At 41.6% G+C, this 22,938-nt stretch overlaps 1 pseudogene; it reads left to right on the forward strand.

Moving 5' to 3' along the window:
* LOC111548286 overlaps positions 1 to 11,541 on the forward strand; it is a 29,451-nt pseudogene extending 17,910 nt beyond the window's left edge.
* The last annotated feature ends 11,397 nt before the right edge of the window (positions 11,542 to 22,938 follow it).

Consider the following 22,938-nt stretch of genomic DNA (forward strand, 5'->3'; position numbering starts at 1 on the left):
ACGTACTATTCCTTTTGGGTGAATGCCCTTTCTCCAATTGTCTTCTCATTCACCCTTCCACATGTGCTGTGAGCAGGCTCTTCTCCTTTGTAAATTCTTTTTCCTCTCTGCTTAACTCACCATCTCCACCCATGAGTAAATCAGTCCCCCTTGAAAGCAATTCTGGACCTCTTATCTATTTTTTATAACTACACATAGAACAGTTAATTGCAAGAACAGTTAATGTGGCAGTTTACAAAGAGCTTTCTCCCATATCGACTCATTTGTCTCTCATAAGAAGTCGGCTAGGTTGGTGCTATTCATCTCATTTTACAGAGGAAAAACCAGGGTCAGGAGTGCCAAAGGGGGCTAATCTCACAAGCCAACCCATATTAATTGAGAACAGGGGCCACCTAAGGGACTCAGAGTCTATGCATCTGTTGGTCCCATTCATGTCTGTGTTTCTTGTGCCTAGTGCAGTGTAGCCTTTCTCTGGCACAGAGCAAGTGCTCAATAGGTGCTTGCTGGACAGGACATTTTTACCATCCTATTTACAATAACACTCAGTAGTTACATCTGGAACTAGGATAGCAAATGAAGAGATAAATTGCCATCCTGGACTTATGTGTCTTTCTAGCCCAGAGATTTGTTTGAAAGGGTCAATTGCTCTTTTAGTATCAGGAAGGCTAGATTGTCCTCTGGAATGTTAATCTAAAAACCATGTAGGGATGCCATCCATGAAATTATCTAAGCTGCTGCATAATAAAACTGATATCGTATGACATTCTCATTTTTACTTGGAGCTTTCACATATATCACTTTATTTCATCCTCAACAGGGAGGCAGCTGGATAGGGAGTGAGGATACTTGGACTAAGCAGCTGGCAACCAAGTGTTGATTCTGGGCCCAGCACTTGCCACTGCTCACCTCTGTGATTATGGACAGCAACTTAAATGGTCTGTCTCATAGTCTTCCTCTCTGCAACATGGGACTAATAATCCCTTCTTCATCTTCTTTACAGGATTGTTCCCAAGTTTCAAATGAGATAGTACATGCTAGTGTATTTGAAATTTGTAAAGCATTTCGAAAACAGCTGTTTCTGTAATCAGGTTTATTAGTGTTTCCCCATACACGTCTCTTTTTAAGATCTGAGGTTGTTCTACTAGGATAGGACACCATGACCTAGCTGATAGGCACAGGGTGGTGCACATATCACCACTTCCCACTCCCTTGCTCAGGGCAGACATCACTAATCAACCACAACACTGTTTCCTGGACTTTGGATCCTTTTAAATGCAATGCTCTGTCTAGGGAAATGTTTCTTAAATTGTCTGTCATGAAGGGCCTGGTTTTTTCTCTTTTTAAATTTCTAATCTGTTGCTGACTTGAATATAGTCCTACTATACATGACTAGAAAAGAGCTCAAGCTGTGTGAGACTCATCATATGAGTTTGACAACATGTAAACTGGTCCATACCCTGCTCAATGAAGTAAGTCTACTGATCACATGCTTGGATGTCATGGCAACATTAAATTCATTTTAGAGTTTTTAGGTGGGGTGCAGTAGCTTATGTCTGTAATCCCAGCAGCATTTTGGGAGGCCAAGGCAGGAGGATTGTTTGATGCTAGGAGTTTGAGAACAGCCTGGGCATAAAAGCAAGACCCCCATGTCTACAAAACAAAATTTTAAAAATTAGCCAGACATGGTAGTCCGTGTCTGTAGTCCCAGCTACTCAGGAGGCTGAGGCAGAGAAATCGCTTGAACCTGGGAGCGGAGATTGCAGTGAGACAAGATTGCGCCACTGCACTCCAGCCTGGAGACAGAGCGAGACTCTGCCTCAAAAGAAAGAAAAAGAGAGTTTCAGCGGGGCGCAGATTACATCTGTAATCCCAGCACTTTGGGAGGCTGAGGCAGGCAGATCATTTGAGGTCAGGAGTTTGAGACCAGCCTGTAGTCCCAGCTACTCAGGAGGCTGAGGCAGGAGAATCACTTGAACCAGGGAGGTGGAGGTTGCAGTGAGCCGAGATCGCATCACTGCACCCCAACCTGGGTGAAAGAGCAAAAAAAAAAAAAAGTGTTTCAAAGTATTTATTTTCATTTTCTGCTCTTGGACTATACTTTGAATAGCACTATGATTGGCAGGAGGGCTCAATTAATATGGGTTGGCTTGTGAGATTAGCCCCCTTTGCCACTCCTGACCCTAATTCTTCCTCTGTAAAATGAGATGAATAGCACGAACCCAGCCAACTTCTTATGAGAGTCAAATGAGTCGATATGGGAGACAGCTCTTTGTAAACTCTGCCACATTATCTAAATGCTAGGTTATTACTGTGATCTCCATATCCGTTTCCCAGTCCTTGAAAATTATGTAACAATACATGTAAAAGCTTTACTCAACAAATGCAGGGTATTTTCTCATTATTACTATTTTCTCTTTGTGTTTGTCTTCCTAGATCAAGCGTGTTCATCATGTTTTGTTCTGTTCTTATTTGCCAGCACTCCAACCCTATTGTAAGAGAATGTGAAAATGTCACTCACTCTGTCTGCAGCTTTCAGCAGGGCCTCAAAGCCTTAGAAGAGGACAGTAGGTGGCAAGTTCTGCCGTGTCCTTAGCAGAGCATACTGAGAGATCGGAAAATCAGTTCTGCAAGCATTACCCCTTCATCTGTTTCCAGGCTTAAGGAGGGCTGGAGAGGCTGACAGAAAGAGGATTTCTTTGGACACATTTTCAGGGTGGTGTACTCCATCCCCTGTCCCCTATATGAGTGTGGATGGGAACTTATGCCTCACTGCAAGTCAACTGAGAGGCCTTTGAGGGGCCACCCGGGGAGTCTGGCATGTGCCCCCTGGCATTTGGGGAACATAGAAATGTGTCTTACTATAGCCAAGAGAATTCAAAAGGAAGCAGCTGTGACCGATGCCACCCTTATCAGATGATCAAGAACAAAGGTGAGTGTTCTCCAGGGGCCAGATGTGGACTTGGTGAAAGGGACCAAAGAAGATGTTCTGGAGAGACAATGTGATCCCAGGAGAGGGGTGGGCCATTAGAAACCCAGAGGCTGAGAAGAGGGGCTTTGTTCTTAGGAGAGAGGCTTTGCTCTGTGTGTGTGTGCATGAGTGTGCATGTGAGTGTGCATGTACCTGAGTGTGTGTGACAGTGTGTGTATATGTGAGAGTGTATATGGATGAGTGTGTGTATGTGTGTGTGTGCATGAGTTGTGTGTGTGAGTGTGTGGCAAGTTGACAAAGACTCTTCAAAAGTGCCTGTAACAGCAAAACTCAGTAAATGTGTGCCTTCCACCTTCCATCCAAGAGAGACCAAAGCCAGATGCCAACAGTACCAGCATGTAAGACTATTTCCTCTTCCCCTGTTCCATCCCATCTTGGCCCTGCCAGGAACATTCAGAAACAGCATTCCAGGAACAGCAGAGAACAGGCACCCAGCCTGAAACCAGCTTGAGGTGGGTGAGGAATTCACAGTGTTTTGATAACTGTGCTTTGTCTCACTGGAATTATGTAATTATTAGACTGGACTCCACGTTTTGATGCCAAAACAAAGATATTATTTGTTTATTATGTAAAAATGATTAAAAATTAGAAAGGCATGTCTGATAAAATATTTTATCCCATAATGAGAAAAAAAGTTGGGTTTGAAGGGACAAAGGGGAAAATAATTAAATAAATTCTTCTACCCCTCTTTCAAGTTTAGCTCATTCCATGAACAGGTCTCATCATCAGTTATTTTAGTTGCCTTCCTGGACTTTCTACAGCTACAGGAAGCATCCTGAGCTGAGGGCATATAACCTAAGTGGCAGAGCTAGAACCCTGTGAGTTCCACATGAGGAGACGGTTTCCAGCTCCTCTCACCAATGCCTTTGAAAAGACTTGATCTTACTCTGTTAACCAAGTGAGTCAGGGTTGTACTCCCTCTGTGATAACCAACTGGCTTTAATAATTAAACACAGTGTAGCCACCACCACTACACCATATTACTGCCACCACTGCCACAGCAGCCACCACCACCACCATCACCATCACAGTTGCCAACATCACACCACAGCCTGCATTCCCATCACCACCACTACCAGAACTAATACCACCACCATCACTGCTCCCACCACCACCATCACTACCACTACCACCTCCACCACTACTGTTTCCACCACCATCATCACCACCTCTACGACTGCTGTCTCCATCACTATCACTACTGTCTCCACTACCATCACTACCACCACCACCTCCACCACAACTATCTCCACAACCACCACCATCACCATCACTACCATCGCTGCCCCCGTGACCACCACCACCTCCACCACTACTATCTCCACCACCACCACTGCTACCACTACTACCACTACTGTCTTCACCACCATCATTAGCACCAACACCATCACTGCTTCTACCATCACCACTCCTCTACCGTTGTTGTCTCCAGCACTACCACCAATGCCAGTGTCACCATGACCAGCGCCATCTCCACCACCTCCACATCCATCACCACCAACTTCACCTCCACTATCACTTCCACCATCACCACCATCACCACCCCTCCACCACCATCACTGCCAGCACCATCACCAGCACCTCCACCACCATCGTCTCTACCTCCACTGCCATCGCCTCCTCCATTGTTACTCCCACCATCTCCACCTTCAATTCTAACCACCTCTACCTCCACCACCATCGTCTCCACTCCCACCACCTCTAACACCTCCACTTCCATCGCCACTACCACTTCCTCCTCCACTTCCACCACTACCATTATCACCACCACCACCACTACCACCTCCATCTCCATCTCCACCACCACCGTGTCCACCACCACCTCCACCTCCACCTTCATCACCACCACCTCCACCTCCATCTCCATCTCCACCACCTCCACCTCCACCTTCACCTTCACCTCCACCTCCATCTCCACCTCCACCTCCATCTCCACCTCCACCATCTCCACCTCCATCTTCACTGCCTCCACCTCCACCACCTCCACCACCACCTCCACCTCCACCTCCAGCACCACCTCTACCACCTCCACCTCCATCTCCACCTCCACCACCACCTCCACTTTCACGTCTAGCACCTCCACCTCCACCTCCATCTCCATCTCCAACACCTCCACCTCCATCTCCACCTCCACCACCACCTCCACTTTCACCTCTAGCACCTCCACCTCCATCTCCATCTCCAACACCTCCACCTCTATCTCCATCTCCACCACCCCCATCTCCACCTCCACCTCCACTTCCACCTCCACCTTCATTCTTCACCATATCCATCTCCAACAATTCCACCACCATCACCATCACCATTTCCAATTCCAGTACCACCAAGTCCACCACCACCACAGCAATTATTACCACCATCACTGCTGACGTTATTGCCACCACAACCACCATTGCCATATCACCCCACCCCCGGGACTAAAATCTCCACTACCACCTGCTACCACCCTACTATCTCTGCTGCCACCACCACCACAACCACTGACATTATTGCCACCACTCCTGCTGCCACGGCCACCACCACAACCACCGTTGCTTATACTACCATCAGTCTCCACCATGACTACTACAACCTCTGCTGCTGCCACTGCCACCACCACTGTCACTTCTGCCACTATTTGTGATGTATTACTTGTGCTAAACAGAGCGCCAAATACTGCATGTGTAATATTTTATTTAATCCTCACAATAATCTTTGGAGGTAAATATTATTATTATCTTTATTCTACAAGTGAGGAAACAGAGGCTCAGAAAGGTTAAGTAGCTTCCCTAAGGATGCAAAGCTGCGGTTGCATCCTACTCTTGTTTATTGAAAATAAAGTAATAGAAATGTTCTCTTTGAAGAATCCTCATTTCAACATCATCTTTCATGAGATTCTCATGATAAAGATATTCCTCCTTCTCATGGCTTATCCTTTTAAAGATATTCTTAATTATTTAATAAATAGAAAATCCATAGTGAATAAAAAAATTCCAAAATGGCCTGTAATATTTCCAAATCCTGATCTCAAAATGTATACAAGTATTTTTTAAAGTTGTTGCCCATTGGAGAGGGGAACCCGTGGAGGGAGAGTGACGAGGACATACTCCAATCTTCTGGAAGTGGGGTCTCTTGTCTCCTGGTGGTGGCTCCATTGTGAACTTCCTGAACTACTTCCTTACTCCCTAATGACAATGGTTTTACACTCCTTGGCTAAACCACCACATCAACGAGGTAGGTGAGTTTTGGGAAACTTTTGCGTTTAGTTAATGGGAAGAAAATTGTCAGGCCTCTGAGCCCAAGCCAAGCCATCGCATCCTTGCCTTAAGCGATGACATTATCTTGTGCCTGGCTCATCCTGGCTCAAAAAGCTCCCCCACTGAGCACCTTGTGACTCCCACTCCTGCCTGCCAGAGAACAACCCCCCTTTGACTGTAAATTTCCTTTACCTACCCAAATCCTATAAAACGGCCCCACACTTATCTCCCTTCGCTGACTCTCTTTTCGGACTCAGCCCACCTGCACCCAGGTGAAATAAACAGCCATGTTGCTCACACAAAGCCTGTTTGGTGGTCTCTTCACACGTTCGCACATGTCAAAAACTATCCCCAGTTTCAGTGCAGTCATCAAGCCTCCTTCCTGAGTTGTTGCTTTGTGATTTCTCCTTCCGCTATGATAGCATCATCCTCCCTGATGCTAGTCACAGCCCCGGAAGTTGTCTTTTATCTTTCTTTCTCCTAATTCTACGTGCTTTTGATTAATATGGAAGCAATCGCCCCACCTACCAGTGAAAGGACCTGGACTTTGAATGGATTTTGTTTTGTTTTTCCCTGGCTAGCATCTGTATTCTCTCACCTAGGCCCTTAAGGATATTAGTGTCAACAATAAAACTGGCAGGCTTGGAGGTATAATTTGTGTATGTCGAATGGGATGTTTGGAAGACAGAGGCACTGGAAAGTATAAGTTTTCCCTCAGAGTTAAAAGAGGCTGAGGATAGAATATTGATTTCCAGCAAATGCCCCTCGAGCTCTGGTATTTCATGAGTACTCCAAGATAAAAGTCAAGTGTCTAAAGCACTTCCGCTGCATACTGAAGCATCATGGTTTTCCTGGGGAAGAGCACTTGTGTAGTTGTCTAAGTTGCAAGCTGAAATGTCAGCATTTTCGTTTTTAAAGGAAACACCATTTTTATCTGGAACAATGACTAATAGACAAACTGTAGTTATGCAGATTTGGATATTCTCAAGACATTTTCTTAAAAATATATAAATTGGGTCTATCACTAACAACTGAGAATTTTTGTTGCCAATGATAAAATTTAACATTTCAAGTGAAAGTTAGACTTTTGGAAAATTTGTATTTACCACTGCAAGCTTGGCAGCTTCCCAATAATTGCTTTTCTGATGAGATTGGTAGTGGTATTAATAAATGTAATTTTTATATTGTATAATGAAATATGACATTTAGAAGATTTGTATAACTCAGTGAATTAGTATTTTCTAAGTGATCACTGCATGACATTACAAAAGCATGCATGAGTTAAATATCTGTTCAAAGTGCAAAGTGAACTGACAGATTTTAATGTAACCATTATGAAAAAAGTTCACTGAAAATGTTTCAGTTTGATATTTCAATTCATCTTTAAGAAATTACCACTTGTTGAATTTTGGTGTAGTAGTAAAGGAGGATATAATCCACAATTTAATCCACAATTATTTAAAAAGGTTATTAAAATCTCTTTATTTTCCAGCTGCATAATTGTGTAATGACAGTTTTCTTTATATACTTCAAACAAACCAACATCTTGCAGCAGGTTGAAAGCAGAATCAGGTTTTAGAATCTAGTTACCATTCTTTAAACTAGACATTAAAGATATTTTTTAAAAACACAAAACAATGCCATTTTTCTAACTAAAAAAGGTTTTAATTTTGGAAATGTATTTCCAAAATGCATTTCCAAATACATTAAGGTAATAAATATATCTCCATTTATTAAGGTAACAACAAACCCATTGCATGTCAACAAAAATACCATGCATTTGTATTTTCATTGTATTTGCATATGAATGCATGTATTTTCATACAAATGCATGGTGATTTTGCTAACATGCAATGAGTTTGTTATTACCTAAATAAATTGCTAAGTAGATACATTTTAGTTTTTCACAGTTTTAACTCAGATGAAAAATTATTCAGAGATATAACTATATAAACAATAGCTCTTTGAAGTCATAAATAAATGTGAATAATGTAAAGGTATGTGAAGCCAAGATTTAAGTTGCTGCTCTACCACACAGGGATATCAGTAAAGAAGTGCTTTGCTTTCCTTTTTATTTTGGTATGTATAAAACACTGACTGAATGTATACTGTAGACAAAGCACCACATTAAATCATCAATCTCCTTTTTGTCAAAGAGAAATATGACAAAGTCCTGGTCGAGGGAGTTACAGTTTGATAGGATAGATGAACAAATATTAAATAATACAAATGAATTAACATATCTTTCAGCAAATTTTTTTTTAGTGTGTAAGTTCCTGTACTGAGAAAGGGACCTACAATGAAGAACCTGATAGGCATATTCTAACATATATTAGTCATTTAATTATTGAATCACATTGCTGGTAAGTGGGTCAAAGACAGAGAGTTCTAACGCAGCTAATCAAGGAAGTGGTTAATCAGTTAACAGCTGATGGTTGGTTAATCAGGGAAGCTATCCAAGAAGCTGCTATGTTTCGCTGAGATCTCCATGAAGATAGGAGTTAGCCTGGAGAAGGGACAAGGGAAGAAAGAGAAAAGTGTTTCAAATAGAACACAGACAGTGCATAAAATGGACCTAACCATAAAGACGCTTTCTCCCTTGTGGTACTTAATGAAAGTTATTGTGGTTGTAGATGAGGAAGTCAGCCTCCCTGTGATCAACAGATGTTCCTGGCTCAGCATATCAAAATATCAGCCAAGAGATCCTTAATGTTTTGTTGCCCTGGGCAAATACTGTGTCTCCCTTGTACAATTTCACTATTTTACTTTCCTGGACAAATATTACACTCTCTTATAGATTGTAAACACTTTATAGGATAAATAATTCCTTCAAACAAATGTTGTCAGTGCCTCTACATAAATAGCCTTTTGAAGTTTGATAGCTTATTACAAGGCTTACCTTTTCTTCTCTGGTGAGCAGCACAGTGCCCCTTCTTCTCTACCTGACCATCCTGAGGCCTTCTCTCCCTTTGCTAGATCCAGGGCAATTCTTGGAAACAGCATTTATTGTGCTCAGATCTAAAATAAAGCCTGTCATGTTGATGTGTTAAGAATTGGGCTTAAAGTGGTCCTCGACCCATGGCTGGTGAGAAGTCTTTTTTCCTCCTACATTTCTTATGAAAAGCAAAGCCTTTTTTTCAAATTCCGAATCTGTGGGGTTTCCTCCCCTACAGCATAAGGCTGCAAAACTCAAGGGGAAGGGGAGGATAAGGATGATGAGAAAGAAAGAGGTTATATTGCTGGGGGTCCTGTAATTTTGGTGATTTTTACATTTTATTTTAAAAACCAAAAGAGAAACTATTGAAAGATTTAAGGTTTGAAAAATGTATGGTCAAATTAGTGTTTTCAAAATGATAAATTTGGCTGGAGAGAAGATGATGGGAGGAAGGCAGTCATCTCTGGATACAAAAACAAACAAACAAACAAGCCAAAAGCAATTCAAGCCTATTGCAGTGATCCAGGTGAGAGACAAAGACTTCACCCAGTGGAGTGTCTATGAGTATGGAGCACTGTGGGAAGATCTCAGAGATATTTTGTAAGGAGAAGCAATAGGACTTGATAATGTATTGGATATATGTGGTATGTTGGATAGGGAGGTGTTAAACCAGTTTTCTAGCTTATGCAATGGCATAGATAGGAGTGTCACTCACTGACGTAGGAAACAGAAAGAGGACTGGGTATGGAGAAGGGTCTTTGAGTTCTGATTTAAATATACTGAGTTTGAATTGCCAGTGAGTGATCATGGTGGATATGTACTAAATAGGCAACTGGATAGGTTTAGCATTCATAGGAGAAGTCTGGGATATGCAATATATGTTTGGGAGTTATAAATATACAGATTGTAACTGAAGCAATGGGAGTGGAAGAGCTTGACTAGGAAGAGTACAGAATGGGAAAAGAAGAGGGCTAGAGGAAAATGTATAGAGTAAATTCTGAGCATAGAGTAAGCTGAACACTGAAGTAGATAGTTGTAGGAATGCAAATTGACATATTATTGCTATAATACAGGAAAGGTTGCTTGAAGAAAAAATGTCTTTCTAAAACAAGCAATATGTGACTATTGCAAAGATCTAAGGGAATGGAAGAAGAAGGAGGAGAAGGAGAAGGAGAAGGAGAAGAAGAAAGAACACATGGGAGCCAAAGAAGACTTGTCTGCAGGAAAGTCTTTATGATTATTCAAGAGACACAGGTCAATGTCCGGATGGAACCTTTTGATTAGGACCTTGCATGACCCAGTGGGTTACTGGCTCAGGAACACAAGCTTTGTCAGGATTTAGTTCACAGCAACAAAAAAAGGAAGAGAAATTTTGTCCCATTTTCCAGCACATACAGTCAGCTCAGTCTCAGTATAGCCCCTCAGAATTGTTTGCCCAGCAGATAGTGACCCTTGTTCACCATGATGTGGAGCATCACTTTCACTCCTCAGGATAACGTTGTATGAATGCTTTACTAAATACCTAAACTGAACAGGATGCAGCTAAAAACAAGAAAAGCCCAGAGATACACAGGAGGTTAGATATTTCCCTCAACACATTCAAAAACATGGTCTGGCTCATGATGAAATGAGAATTCCCCAGCAACTTGGCTATAAGGCCAAAGGAAAATATAAAGAAGATCTCATTGATCCTCACCTTGATATTGAACATGGTAAAAAACATAAGGAGAAAGATCTTAAAAGATGTAAATCAAGAGAATCAGTGGATTCCCGAGACTCAAGCCACTCAAAGGAAGGATCAGCTGAGAAAACAGAGAAAACTCAAGGGATCAAAACCAGAAAAGCTGCCAGAACACAGACTGGCCCAGGGCATCATCCCCTTCCTCCCAGGCATCTCACTCCTGCAAAGCGGAAGTGTGCACTGAAGAAACAGAGGAGGGAAAGAAGAGCACGTGGGCTTTGACAAATTGAGACTGGGGACCAAAACTTTGTGGGTCCAAGAGAAAGAGGAGCAGAAGGGTTCGAGGAACCTTCCCATTTCCTGCCAGGGCGAGTGGCTTGGGAAGAGTCAACTACTCTGGAATCACAGTAGCAACAATGACTTTCAGAAGTGAAACCAGGACTAGCAGTGGAACCCAGAGTATACACCCAAAAGCAAGAAGTGTTACTCACACAATGACCATGAAGTTGAAGGCAGAGAGAAGTGGGTGAGCCAGAGCCAGGGCCAAGGTTGGGGAGGTTCATATTTCACAAGTCCAGCACCAGCCCCAGATGGGCCCATGACAAGTTCAGTGGGGAGGAAGGGGAGATTGAAGATAATGAGAGTGGGACAGAGAACCTAGGATAATTTATAGCCCACAACTCAGTGGGGGCTGTTTTGACAGGAGTTCTTGCCTAGGGGAGAGAAGCACTAGGAAGATGGTGGGTGAGGAGCTAACAGAGGAGCCTCAAAAAGATTCTGAAGATCTTACCCTCAACCCCACCAGCCTTGCGGAATCCTACTACAGCCGAAAGTATCCCACGCGCTGCATCCCACTGGACAGGAGAGGCTGGCCACAGGGCCTGGGGTGAAGCTCTGCTCTTCAGCAGAACAAAACACACTGGGCTTAAGTTGAGTTTCTCATTTCTTCTCTATGTGTAGGGTAGAGACTAGGGCAGGAAGGGAAAGTGATATTTAGATTTTGGGTTATTTCCTATTAGAAACCAATAATTTTGTGCTTCATTTCATTTTGAGCTAAAAGGATTAATTTGATGATTTTTAATCTCTTTTCCCATCCTGATTTTAAAAGCACCCCCCCACCTCACCCCACTTTTTAGGCATGTATAGTCTCATTAGCAGAAGTATTAAATTTGGGCAACTTGAGTCTGAAAAAACAATGTGAATGAAAGCATGTGAATAAGCATTGAAGCGTTTACCTCAGTTTGGAACCAAACTGCTGGAATCGTTGTGAAAGCCAGTGTTGTATGTCAGCGGGGAGTTAAGGTTTTTCTGATTACATCGTGTTCCCCTTTCTCGCACAGCCATGTCTCCTATGGAGCAGCTCCCAACCACACCCCAGTCCAATATTTTCTGATTTCTCCTGGGCTGGGCTTCCCATTCCCCACCTGCAGCTCCGTTGTCCCAGACTTTCTAGTCTGGAAACTTGATGACAGTTTCTGGTCTATTTTCTGAGAAACTCCTAAATTCTATTATCTTTACAAATGGAATGTGAGAAAATAATTTTTTTCAATATTTTCATTAATCTTTTGGTAAAATTTGTGACAAACATAATCAGTTAAGGAAGGTGATTAGGAGTGAGTGGTTTGTGTGGATTTTTTTTTTTTTTTTTTTTTTTTTTTTTTAGTATTTCTTGTTAATATTTTTCTCCCCCTCTATTTTTTTTCTTTTTCTTTTTTTTGACAGAGTTTTGCTCTTGTTGCCCAGGCAGGAGTACAATGACATGATCTCAGCTCACTGCAACCTCCGTCTCCTGGGTTCAAGTGATTCTCCAGCCTCAGCCTCCCGAGTAGCTGGGATTACAGGCACCCACCACCATGCCTGGCTGATTTTTGTATTTTTAGTAGAGACAGAATTTTGCCATGTTGGCCAGGCTGGTTTCGAACTCCTGACCTCAGGTAATCTGCTCAAGTTGGCAGATCCCAAAGTGCTGGGATTATAGGCATGAGCTGCCGAACCCGGCCACCTTTGCACCTTTTTTTTTTTTCAAAAAAAAATTTTAAGCTCTAAGTTGGAACATTTGTAGATGTTTGGGGAGAAAAATATCTTCTTTAAAGGGTCTTTGTGCTTGCCTTCTAGGCAGGCAGTCCTGAGCACACAGCCCTTTAAACACATGTGGGCTGCACCTACTCTCCTTACTTTATTACATTTCTGTAGTTAAGTTGGTTTTACTCGAACAATTCATGTTTAGGGATAAAAAAGAGGAAAAGTCTTCTTAAAATGTGTTTCAACTCCTCCTGTAAATAAGTAAATTAATTAAATAAAATAAATGAAGTGACAGACATAAAAAAGGAAAAGATAAAGAACACAAAAGTCAATCATCATTGTAGAGATCGTTGTTATGAATATTTTGTGTATTTCTTTCCAGCCATTTAAACTATAAACTATATTACATATTACATATTTCATATCAATGAGATTAGAGAACATACGTGGTTTAATATCTTGTTTATTTCCTTTCCATGACATTATGAATGATTTGAAAACACCACTTGCATGTGTGCATAATATTCCATCATGTGGATGAGAAATTTTTAAAAACGTTTTACTCTGATAATGGGATTCATAGGTAGAAAGTTGTCCTCTGTCTGAGTACTGAAGATTAGAGTGGATTTAGTTTCAATTTGGAAGGCAGAGGAGGGCCCATTGGGCATGAAACATCTGGACTAGAGTTATAACTTTCATGAAGTTAGAATTGTTTTATGAGATCTGTGCTTATTTTCTTCTTTAAACTTGAAGTTATTCCTCTATTCTAGTTTTCAGAACCCACCAACTACATGAGGGAGCTGGGGGTTTGAATATAATATTGAGTTCCAGAGACATTATTATTATTATACTAGGGTAGATAAAAGGTTGCCTAAATTGCAGGCAAAATAAGCCATCTTCTGCCATTTTTAGTTTTCTATAATGAGAAAATTCCAGGAGCAAAGGCACTGCAGACTAACATGTATTTGCAGTGTCTTCCAGAGGTAGATACAGTCACACAGCACATTTATGGATGTGACAAATGCCCTCCTGCATCTCCTGCATTTGTTTTTCTTTTCTATTTTCTTCCTTCCTTCTTTCTTTCTTTCTTTCTTTCTTTCTTTTCTTTCTCTCTTCTTTCCTTCTTTCTTTCTTTTCTTTCTTGAGATGGAGTCTTGCTCTGTCCCCCAGGCTGGAGTGCAGTGGCATGATCTCAGCTCACTGAAAGCTCTGCCTCCCATGTTCAAGCCATTCTCCCACCTCAACCTCCTGAGTAGCTGGGACTACAGGCGCCTGCCACCACACCCGGCTAATTTTTTGTATTTTCAGTAGAGATGGGGTTTCACCATGTTAGCCAGGCTGGTCTCAATTTCCTGACCTTGTGATCTGCTTGCCTTGGCCTCCCAAAGTGCTGGGATTATAGGCGTGAGCCACCGTGCCCAGCCTGTATTTCAAATAGCTTGAGATGTTAGAATTGGAGGGGCTTTATAATGAATAAATAAAGGAAAGACAGTTAAAAACAACAAAACAGCAGTTCTGAATAGGGGATGGGGATGTAGGAAAGAGCAGAGAGACAGTATCATTTCCAGAGAAGCCTACAAAACCGGGCATCCATTCATCCCGGATTAATAATGGAATTTGAGGAGCCAGTGCCCTACTAGCAAGTTGTTCTTTCGGAAACTTGCAAGATGTTACCCCAAGAGAATAGAAGCCAAACAGTTGTTCCTTCTCTTTTATAGCTCAGAACAGGGTCTTATTAGTGGCTAAATTTGATTTCTTACCATTATGGTCAAATAGCTCTCCCCATTCCAAGCCTGAACCTGGACAGTTCACTTAACCTTCTGAACCTCAGTTTCCTCACTGTGATATTCTGCATCTGAGTTCACTCTATGGCAAGAAACAGTACGTGTTAAGGTATATTGGGAACTGTAAAGTACTGTATGAATAAGAGTGAAAGCTTTTTCTAGCAATTTTGCAGGTGTAATAACAGGATTTTATAGACCATTATATCTACAAATGCAGTTCTAAGGTAGGTCACAATGAGAGGAGGAATTATTTTCCCCCTATTATCATCTCCTGCCTGTTATTTGCATTTGATATTTAATACAATAATATTCACTTGTTTTTGAAGTCAATGAAATGACTGCCTCATGTCCTTTGACTCTTCTGGGATAATTTGACTTCCTTTGAGGTTTTATTGTTGATAACAAGTGCAAAGCCCCTTGGAAGACTTTTTGGTAAGTAATTTCAAGGACGTGTTGAGAGACAAAGTGTTATCTGAGGCATAAACGTTTTCCTTATGGGTTAGGACCACAGTCTTTCACTGCAATAGTTCAATCAGTTCTGGTGACAGACAGTGTGTGGTCTGGAACAATCTCTCTCATGTGCAATTCATACACACACGAGACACCTGTGGAGCTCAGGTAGTATTTGATGTGGATGAGGCCTTCCCTCTTTGATTTCTCTTGCTCAAGGTCAGGTGTACCATAAGATCCACTTTAGTCAGTACTTTAATATCTCTCAGTGACAACAACCTAGGAGCGTTCAACAAATATGTAATCTGACTATGTATGTACCAGACTGATCCAGGAATACAGTGGCTAGTGACTCTGAGGCTGCAGTCATATTTCTTTGTTAAAAATGTTTTTAGTTCTCTGCCAAGAATGAATATTGTGCCGCCCATTTCTATGAGGGAGAGTACTCGCCCAATATACCTCTCCCACCAACTACCAAATAAAATATCTAGGCATTTCCATCTTTTGCATATGATTTCATACATTTGTCTAGTTCACCGCTGGTTAATGTTTCTTTGTGGGCCAGGTCCTCAATTCCACTTTGCTTCCTTGAACACTCACTTGCTGGTCTCACTGAACCACAGGCTTGCTTCCTTGTCAGTGGCTTCCTTAACATCCTTCACATGTTCTTGCTTTTCCTTTATGTTTTGCCAGAAGCATTGTGTCTGCCGCCATTTGGCCTGTGCTTGTTGAGTGGCATGGTCTAATGGTCTACACTGTTTCAATTATTTACCTTTTATCTTGCTCTTATGTGGGCATTTTCGTTTATTTCCCTAGGCTATGTCATTGAATGAATGAGAGTGAAATATGCACATGACACAGCTCCATTCTGTTATTTGGGATCAGCCTCTGGGCTTGGCACATGGCTTCCATGACTTCACAGCTCCAACACCATCATTCACCTGTTTCAATTCTGCCACCGATGTGCACCAGAGAGGGACAGAGCAACATTCTGGCTCTCCTGGCCATGCCTCTGTGGATCAGATTCTTCAGTCTTTGATGTCCATCAGTTTCTAAGCTTTGGGAGTCTCTTGCTAATGCACCAAAGGGTAAGAGTACTTGATCCCTGTTCTGCTCTTTTATTGTCTGTCTGACTTCAATTATGTGGGGACATGTGTATCTGGAACATTATCTGGAAATTGGAAGGCATAGAAATCAAACCCCATGTATACAAATAGATAAACTCAGAACTCCTTCAACAAAACATTTATAAACTGGTTTTTAGAAATCGTGATGGTTTGTCCATCTCTTTTGCTGCTTGGGAAATGATCATGAGAGAAGGCTTAGGCTGCCCTTGTACTCTCCACAGGGATCAACACCAGGGGTTCATGGACCACCCAGAAAGAAAACTCGCATCAATGGGTATATGCTAATTTTCATGGAAATGTTTTATGGCTTTCATCAGATTCTCAAAGGAGTCAGAACCCCTCCACCCCAATTATTCACCATTGCTCTGAGGGATTTTCTTATCTAGTTTGGGGATGCCCCCTCATCTTATTAACGATCTCTGAACTCCCAGTTAAACAAATAAAATATGAGCCTGTTGATTCATTTTAAAATTAAAATTGTTATTTAGCACAATATACCTTATTTTATATTTTGAATTTGTATAATTTAGATATAATTTATATATTTATATAAATGTAGTTTTATATTTAGTATTTATAAATTTAGTTGCATATAGATATAAAATATATAAACTATATACATATATATACATATTTCTATAATAGAGCTGAAGTTTGGTCATCCAGTGTATTAGTCTGTTTTCACTCACTGTTGATAAATACATACCCAAGACTGGGCAATTTATAAAGGAAAAGAGGTTTAATAGACTCAGTTCCATGTGGCTGGGGAGGCTTCACAATCGTAGCAGAAGATGAAAAGCACGTCTTACATGGTGGCAGGCAAGAGACAATGAGAGCCCAATGAAAGGGGAAACCACCTTATAAAATCATCAGATCTCGTGAGACTTACTCACTACCACGAGAATAGTATTGGGGAACCGCCCCTATGATTCAATTGTCTCACACCAGGTCCCTCCCACAACATGTGGGAATTATGGAAGCTACAATTCAGGATGAGATTTGGGGACACAGCTAAACCATATCATCCAGTGTCTTCCCCCTCTGCCTGTTGGAGTTCTGCTTTTGTTTCTGGAGTGTGCTCCATTGGATTGTGACTCTGATCCTGTCTGCCGTGTAGGCTGCTGCTTACTCAGCCCAGCTCTGCACCTTTTTCCTTGAGGGAAAGCTGCTGTAGCTCTGCACTGAAACTGCTGTTTGTACTTTTGCTCAAGAGACTGTTTTCTCTTATTACATAGATCCATTTTTGTTACTGCCTTTGAAAAGTAAAAACATTTCTTATGACTTGAGGGGAAAAAATCTAAAAAGATGTTTTCCTGGCTTATACCTTGAACAGGTGGCTCCTCTGTTGAGAACCCTCTCTTCCTTCCAAGTTTATGTGGAGCTCAGAGCATACCTTTGCAGGAAAAAAAAATAGGGACAATTTGAGTTAACTAACAACCAAATGTTGCTTAACAGATTCTCCCATGTTTTTTGAAAAATGATTTAAGTCATTGCCTCCGAGCTCTCATTTGCTTTGCTGGGGGTGTAGGCTCCGTGCTGTGTTGCCCATGTAAGCAAAGCTCTGCTCCCTGTGAGTAAGCTGGAGGTCTGAAGCCAAGGAAATCTAATTTGATGCCCAGCTGACAATGTGACTTAATGCTTCTGAGCCTCAATCACTTTACTGCTAACAGTGGGGATAATAATGACTATTATGTAAGGTTGTTAATAAAATAATGATCATTTAGTCCTGACACATGGAGGTGGTTATTTCTATGCATTTCAGAAGCAGGTGTTCAATAAATGTGCAATTATTAAATGCCAACTACAATGAAGAGATGTGAGTCCTCGTGCGACTTGTGACCAGCTGCCTCAGTTTTACTTCTCAGTAGCTACTACTTCATCTCCTTTTTTGTTGCCTCCAGTTACTGTCTGTATTGATTCTCCAGCCTGATGTGTTGCAGTGAAGACAGATTTGAGAAATACATTAAAAACATTCACCAAAGAGGCCAATTTTTCAGGAAAATGCATAATGAAGCTTTTGATTGTCTCAAATGATTTATACCAGTGACTATTCATCAAGCTGGGTGCTCTATTTTTTGGTGAACTGGGAGATTTCATCATAAGATGTAAGACCTGTAGTTTTTATGGATACATAGAGAAAAATTCAACAACTGAACTGATAGTTGATGGTAGAGTCACTGAGTTTATTAAATTGTTTGTTAAAAGTACAGTCTCTTTGGTGTAATCTTTAAAACTGGAGGATTAATCAACTCCTTACATGTCTCCTTTTTTTCTTTCCTTATTTTCTCTATTAATTGGGCAGAGAGGCAAATTTTCCATGGCCTACAAGTGAATGTTCCCAAATGGAAAATACCCAGGCATGTTCTGTCAAATACCATGACTCAAAGGTGATCTAATACAGTGTTTTGTTTTCTGTGTTTTTTTAAACTTTTAAACTTTTTACTTTGTAATACTTTTAGATTTACAGAAAAGTTGCACGGTCAGTACAGAGAATTCCCACGCACCTTTCACCCAGCTTTTTCAAGTGTTAACATCTCACATAACCATGGTATGTTTTTTAAAACAAAGAAATTCACATTGTTTCAATACTATTAACTAAACTACTGATACTATTTTGCTAGTTTTTCTACACATGTCAGGATTTTCTTGTTCCAGGATCCAGTCCAAGATTGCATTTGTTGTGTCTCTGAAGTCTCCTGAATTCTGTGACAGTTTCTCAGTCTTTCCTTGGTTCCCATGGCCTTGACATATGAAGAGGGCTGGTCAGAGATTTTGCACAAGGTCCCTCTATTTGGGTTTGTTGGATGTTTTTTCCTGATTAGACTGGGGTTAAGAGCTTTGGGGGAAGAAACCACAGATGTGAAGTGCCCTTTTCTTTGTTCCATACTAGGGAATGCATAATATCAACTTCTTGGGAAAGGGAGAATCTACAAACATTATTTGGAATTCTGTAAGAAAGATTTATCTATCTATTCTCCTCCACATGTTTGTTTATTTGATCAATTGTTTATATCAGTACAGGTCATGGATATTTGTTTTATTATTTGAGTTACAATCGAATATGATATTTTTTATTTTGTTGCTCACATTCTTCCAGCTTTGTTCCAGGGCTGAACAAAGGGTTGGCTCCTGTGTTGTTGGGACAAGTCCCACTTATCTCATTCTCTCCCTCCCTCTTTCTTCCTCTTCTTCTCTCCTTCATTTTCTCCCTCCTTCCTTCCTTCCTTCCTTCCTTCCTTCCTTCCTTCCTTCCTTCCTTCCTTCCTTCCTTCCCTCCCTCCCTCCTTGCCTCCCTTCCTTCCTTTCTTTTTTCTTTCCTTCCTTCCCTCCTCCTTTTATTGGAGGGGAAGGGGGTACTACCTTCCTTACTTTCTGGGATTTTAAGATGTTTGTGGCTCATCTTGTTTTCCCTCTCCCAACCCTGGAATCAGCCATTTCTCCGATAAATGCAGTGTTTCTTTAATGCATACTGTTTGGCCAGAAAAATCTAGATTTTAGTCCTAGTTAGTTACAAGCTAGCTGATCATTTGGGACAAGATTTTTTTAACCTCTCCAAGTCTCAGTTTCCACAGCTACAAAAGGTGTATAATAGTTCCTGTATCATGAGGTTGAGATGTGGATTAATCCATGAAAAGGATCAAACAGAGTCTCTTGGGTATAAGTTCTTATTGCCCCACTTCCTTTGCTGGCAGAAGCTATAAGAGGGATACCAAGATGAGGGTAAATAAATTCTGAGAATCTGTGAATGGCAATGCTGGAAGAATTGCTTCAGGAAGGGAAGGTAAATCTGTATCTGGAATATGTATCTGTTGCTGTGAAAAATTGTTGATCTCCCCATGATGTAAGGAACCCCAGTGTAATTGATCTACTATCATTTGACTGGCAGGTGCCCCGAAGAACAGATACCATGTCAGGGACTCAATGCTACTAAGAATTTAGGCTCTCAGCTGGAGCAGTAGTCAGATGAGGCTCGGTAAGGAGAAGTCCATGTTTTTGAGCCCATGTGTTTTCTCCATCTCTGCCATGAGAGCCACTTTGTTCATGGGCTCTCTGAGCAAACACTAGCATAGATGGGAAAAGAGACTGGCTGACATTTATGTTATCATCTTGTCCGCTTGATTGTATCCTCCTCCACTACAGATACTTTTTTGGGGGCATTTATATGAGATATGAGTATCTTCACACCCTGCTTCCAGTTGAGTGGCTGGTTCCCCAAGGGAATATAGTATCAGCCATGGGGTCTCACTCCAAACCCTAAAGGTCTCCACAGGGATTCTACTGTTGGTGTTCACCAGGGCTTTCATAATGCATCTCTGTCTTTCTCTGACACTGGATATCATTGGATTTTATGCATCATAAGAACTGAATGAAGATCCACCTCCTGGGACACAGAGCTAGCTGGGGAAGGTGGACCGTGGATCTGTAGGAGTGATAGCACAGAGCCCTCCCCTGACTACCCTATCTGAAGAAGCCCTCCCACCCTTTACAGTGACCCTTTACCATACATCTACATTATTTCCATTGTGGCACTTATAATTATCAGAATTGTCTTGTTCATTTGCTTGCTAATTGTCTGTCTTCCCACCTAGGATGTAAACTTCTGAGGGAAAATAATCTATCCCATTTATTTCTATATCCTCAGTATGTGGAAAAATGCATGGCACCTAGTAGATCCTCAGTAGCTAGAAGCTGAATCTGTGATTCACGGTAAGATCTCTTCTAGTGTGAATATTCTATCATTCACGGTGTCAATAGGCTTTAATAACAGTTAGCCATTCTTATGATGGTGTATTTTGTTTCAACTCATCACATAGTCTGCATGACTCAGTGGTTCTGGAAGACCATTATTTTCTGTCAGTCTAAGCAATCTCTTGTAATGGGACAGCCAGCTGTGGCACAGAATAGCTATGCATTTTGGAATCAGGCAGGCACATCTAAGTAACTGTGACCTTGAATGAGGCCATAAGACATTTTTCAAATGTTTGACCTATGTGGGCAAGCATACACACACACACACACACACACACACACACACACACACCACACCAGCATGGCATTTAGTTTCATAGAATTCCAGGAAGGCACATGGATGCTGCCTTTTGCCTGTGATAATAGGCCTTTGTAACCAAGTAAAGGACCTGGTCCCAGTCCAGTGCAGCACTGGGAAATTCCTCAGAAAAACATCAAGAACAGGGGTGCATTGTTCTTCGAGACCTTTGTGCCTGGGTTATCTTAATTCCTCAGTTTCCATGATCACTTGACCTCAATCAGTTTCACAGGAACAGCAGCCAATCTCCGAATTCTGGGGAGTGTGCAATACAGTCAGTAGCTGATCTTCTCAACCCTCTGCGCTGTTTAGCAATGAAAGCAATTGTATTCAAGATTAGACTGGCCAAAGGGTCACTGGCCAGGGGCCATTTTGAGGCAGCAGTATTCAACTTGTGTTTTATCCATAACAATGACCCAAGCAAAAAAAAGTTACAGAATTTGCACAGACAGAGACTATAACTTCATTTTGCTTGCCTTGCCAGCTGGCATCAGACTCTGAGTTCCTTCTCTTGGCTACACCATGAGAGCCACATGGCAGATTCAGGGTTACTGTATGGGGGTGCAATGGAAAGGGACATCAATTGAAGATACATTTGTTATCTTTCAAATCTACCACATGCTGAGATCCCAGCTTTGTAGAGGTTAGCCCCACTAATGCCCTCTCTGGGACCCTCCTGCAGGATCTAGGGTGACTCCACTAAAGTCAGTTCTACTGATAATATCGTGCTCTGGTTCTCCTGATAGGTTGAAAAGCTCCTTTATCCCTGGAGGCTGGGAACTCACGGGGAGGAACAATGCTCCATCCTCTTCCTACCCTAACCCCTCCATCTCCACAAGGCTAACCCATAGGTCCAGGTAAAGTTCTTTGTGGAATGAGGAAGGAGTTTCCAGAAGGCAAACACAAGCTAAGAAAGGCAAAATAAGAAGTCCCAGGTAATTTAGAACTTCTTTGCCTTTAGAACTTCTTTGCCACACACAAGGAAAGATACACCTGGACTCTGGATGTAGGCAGAAATGGTGATGTCCTGGTAGAGGTGTGTTTGCCAAGAAGCAAACAAAGCCCTAGCTTCAGGGCCCCTCCCTTACGTGACCCTGGGAGGAGAACTAGAAATGTGTTCAAGTGTTTGTAGCTTTTTGTTCAATTTGTAGGGATAGGATATTTTCATTCCAGGTGTTGAAGGACCATCTCTATTGCCATTCTATTTTATTCTCTGTCAACATCCCCTCTGATTGTCATGAGAGGTGGGGTGGGGGAATAGAGAGGCCATGGACATCTGTGAAATAGTGAGAGCAAAGTTGCATTGAGAATACATTTAGTTTGTCTCGACGTAAATTTTTTGTGTCATTGCCGTTGCTGCCATATATAGTCACTAGAAACTGCCCATAGGAGTGGATTGGAGGATTAGCCATGCTAATAGCTGACCCACATGCTGGGTCTCCTAGCATCATCCCACAAATGAGCATGGCCTGACGTCACAGGAATAGTCTCTTGTGAAGCGTAGCACCATAATGGGAGAACAAGAGATGAAATGTACAAAGTCAAATACTAGTCTGGAAAATTCTTCCAAATCTAACAGCTCATACAAAAAAAAAAAAAAAAAGAAAGAAAAATAGATACTAGTTAGATACTAGTTTCCTGGTGTCTGCAACAGTCTCAAAAAAAAT

Source organism: Piliocolobus tephrosceles, chromosome 6 (assembly GCF_002776525.5).
Source record: "Piliocolobus tephrosceles isolate RC106 chromosome 6, ASM277652v3, whole genome shotgun sequence".
In the NCBI taxonomy this organism is placed as follows: Eukaryota; Metazoa; Chordata; class Mammalia; order Primates; family Cercopithecidae; genus Piliocolobus; species Piliocolobus tephrosceles.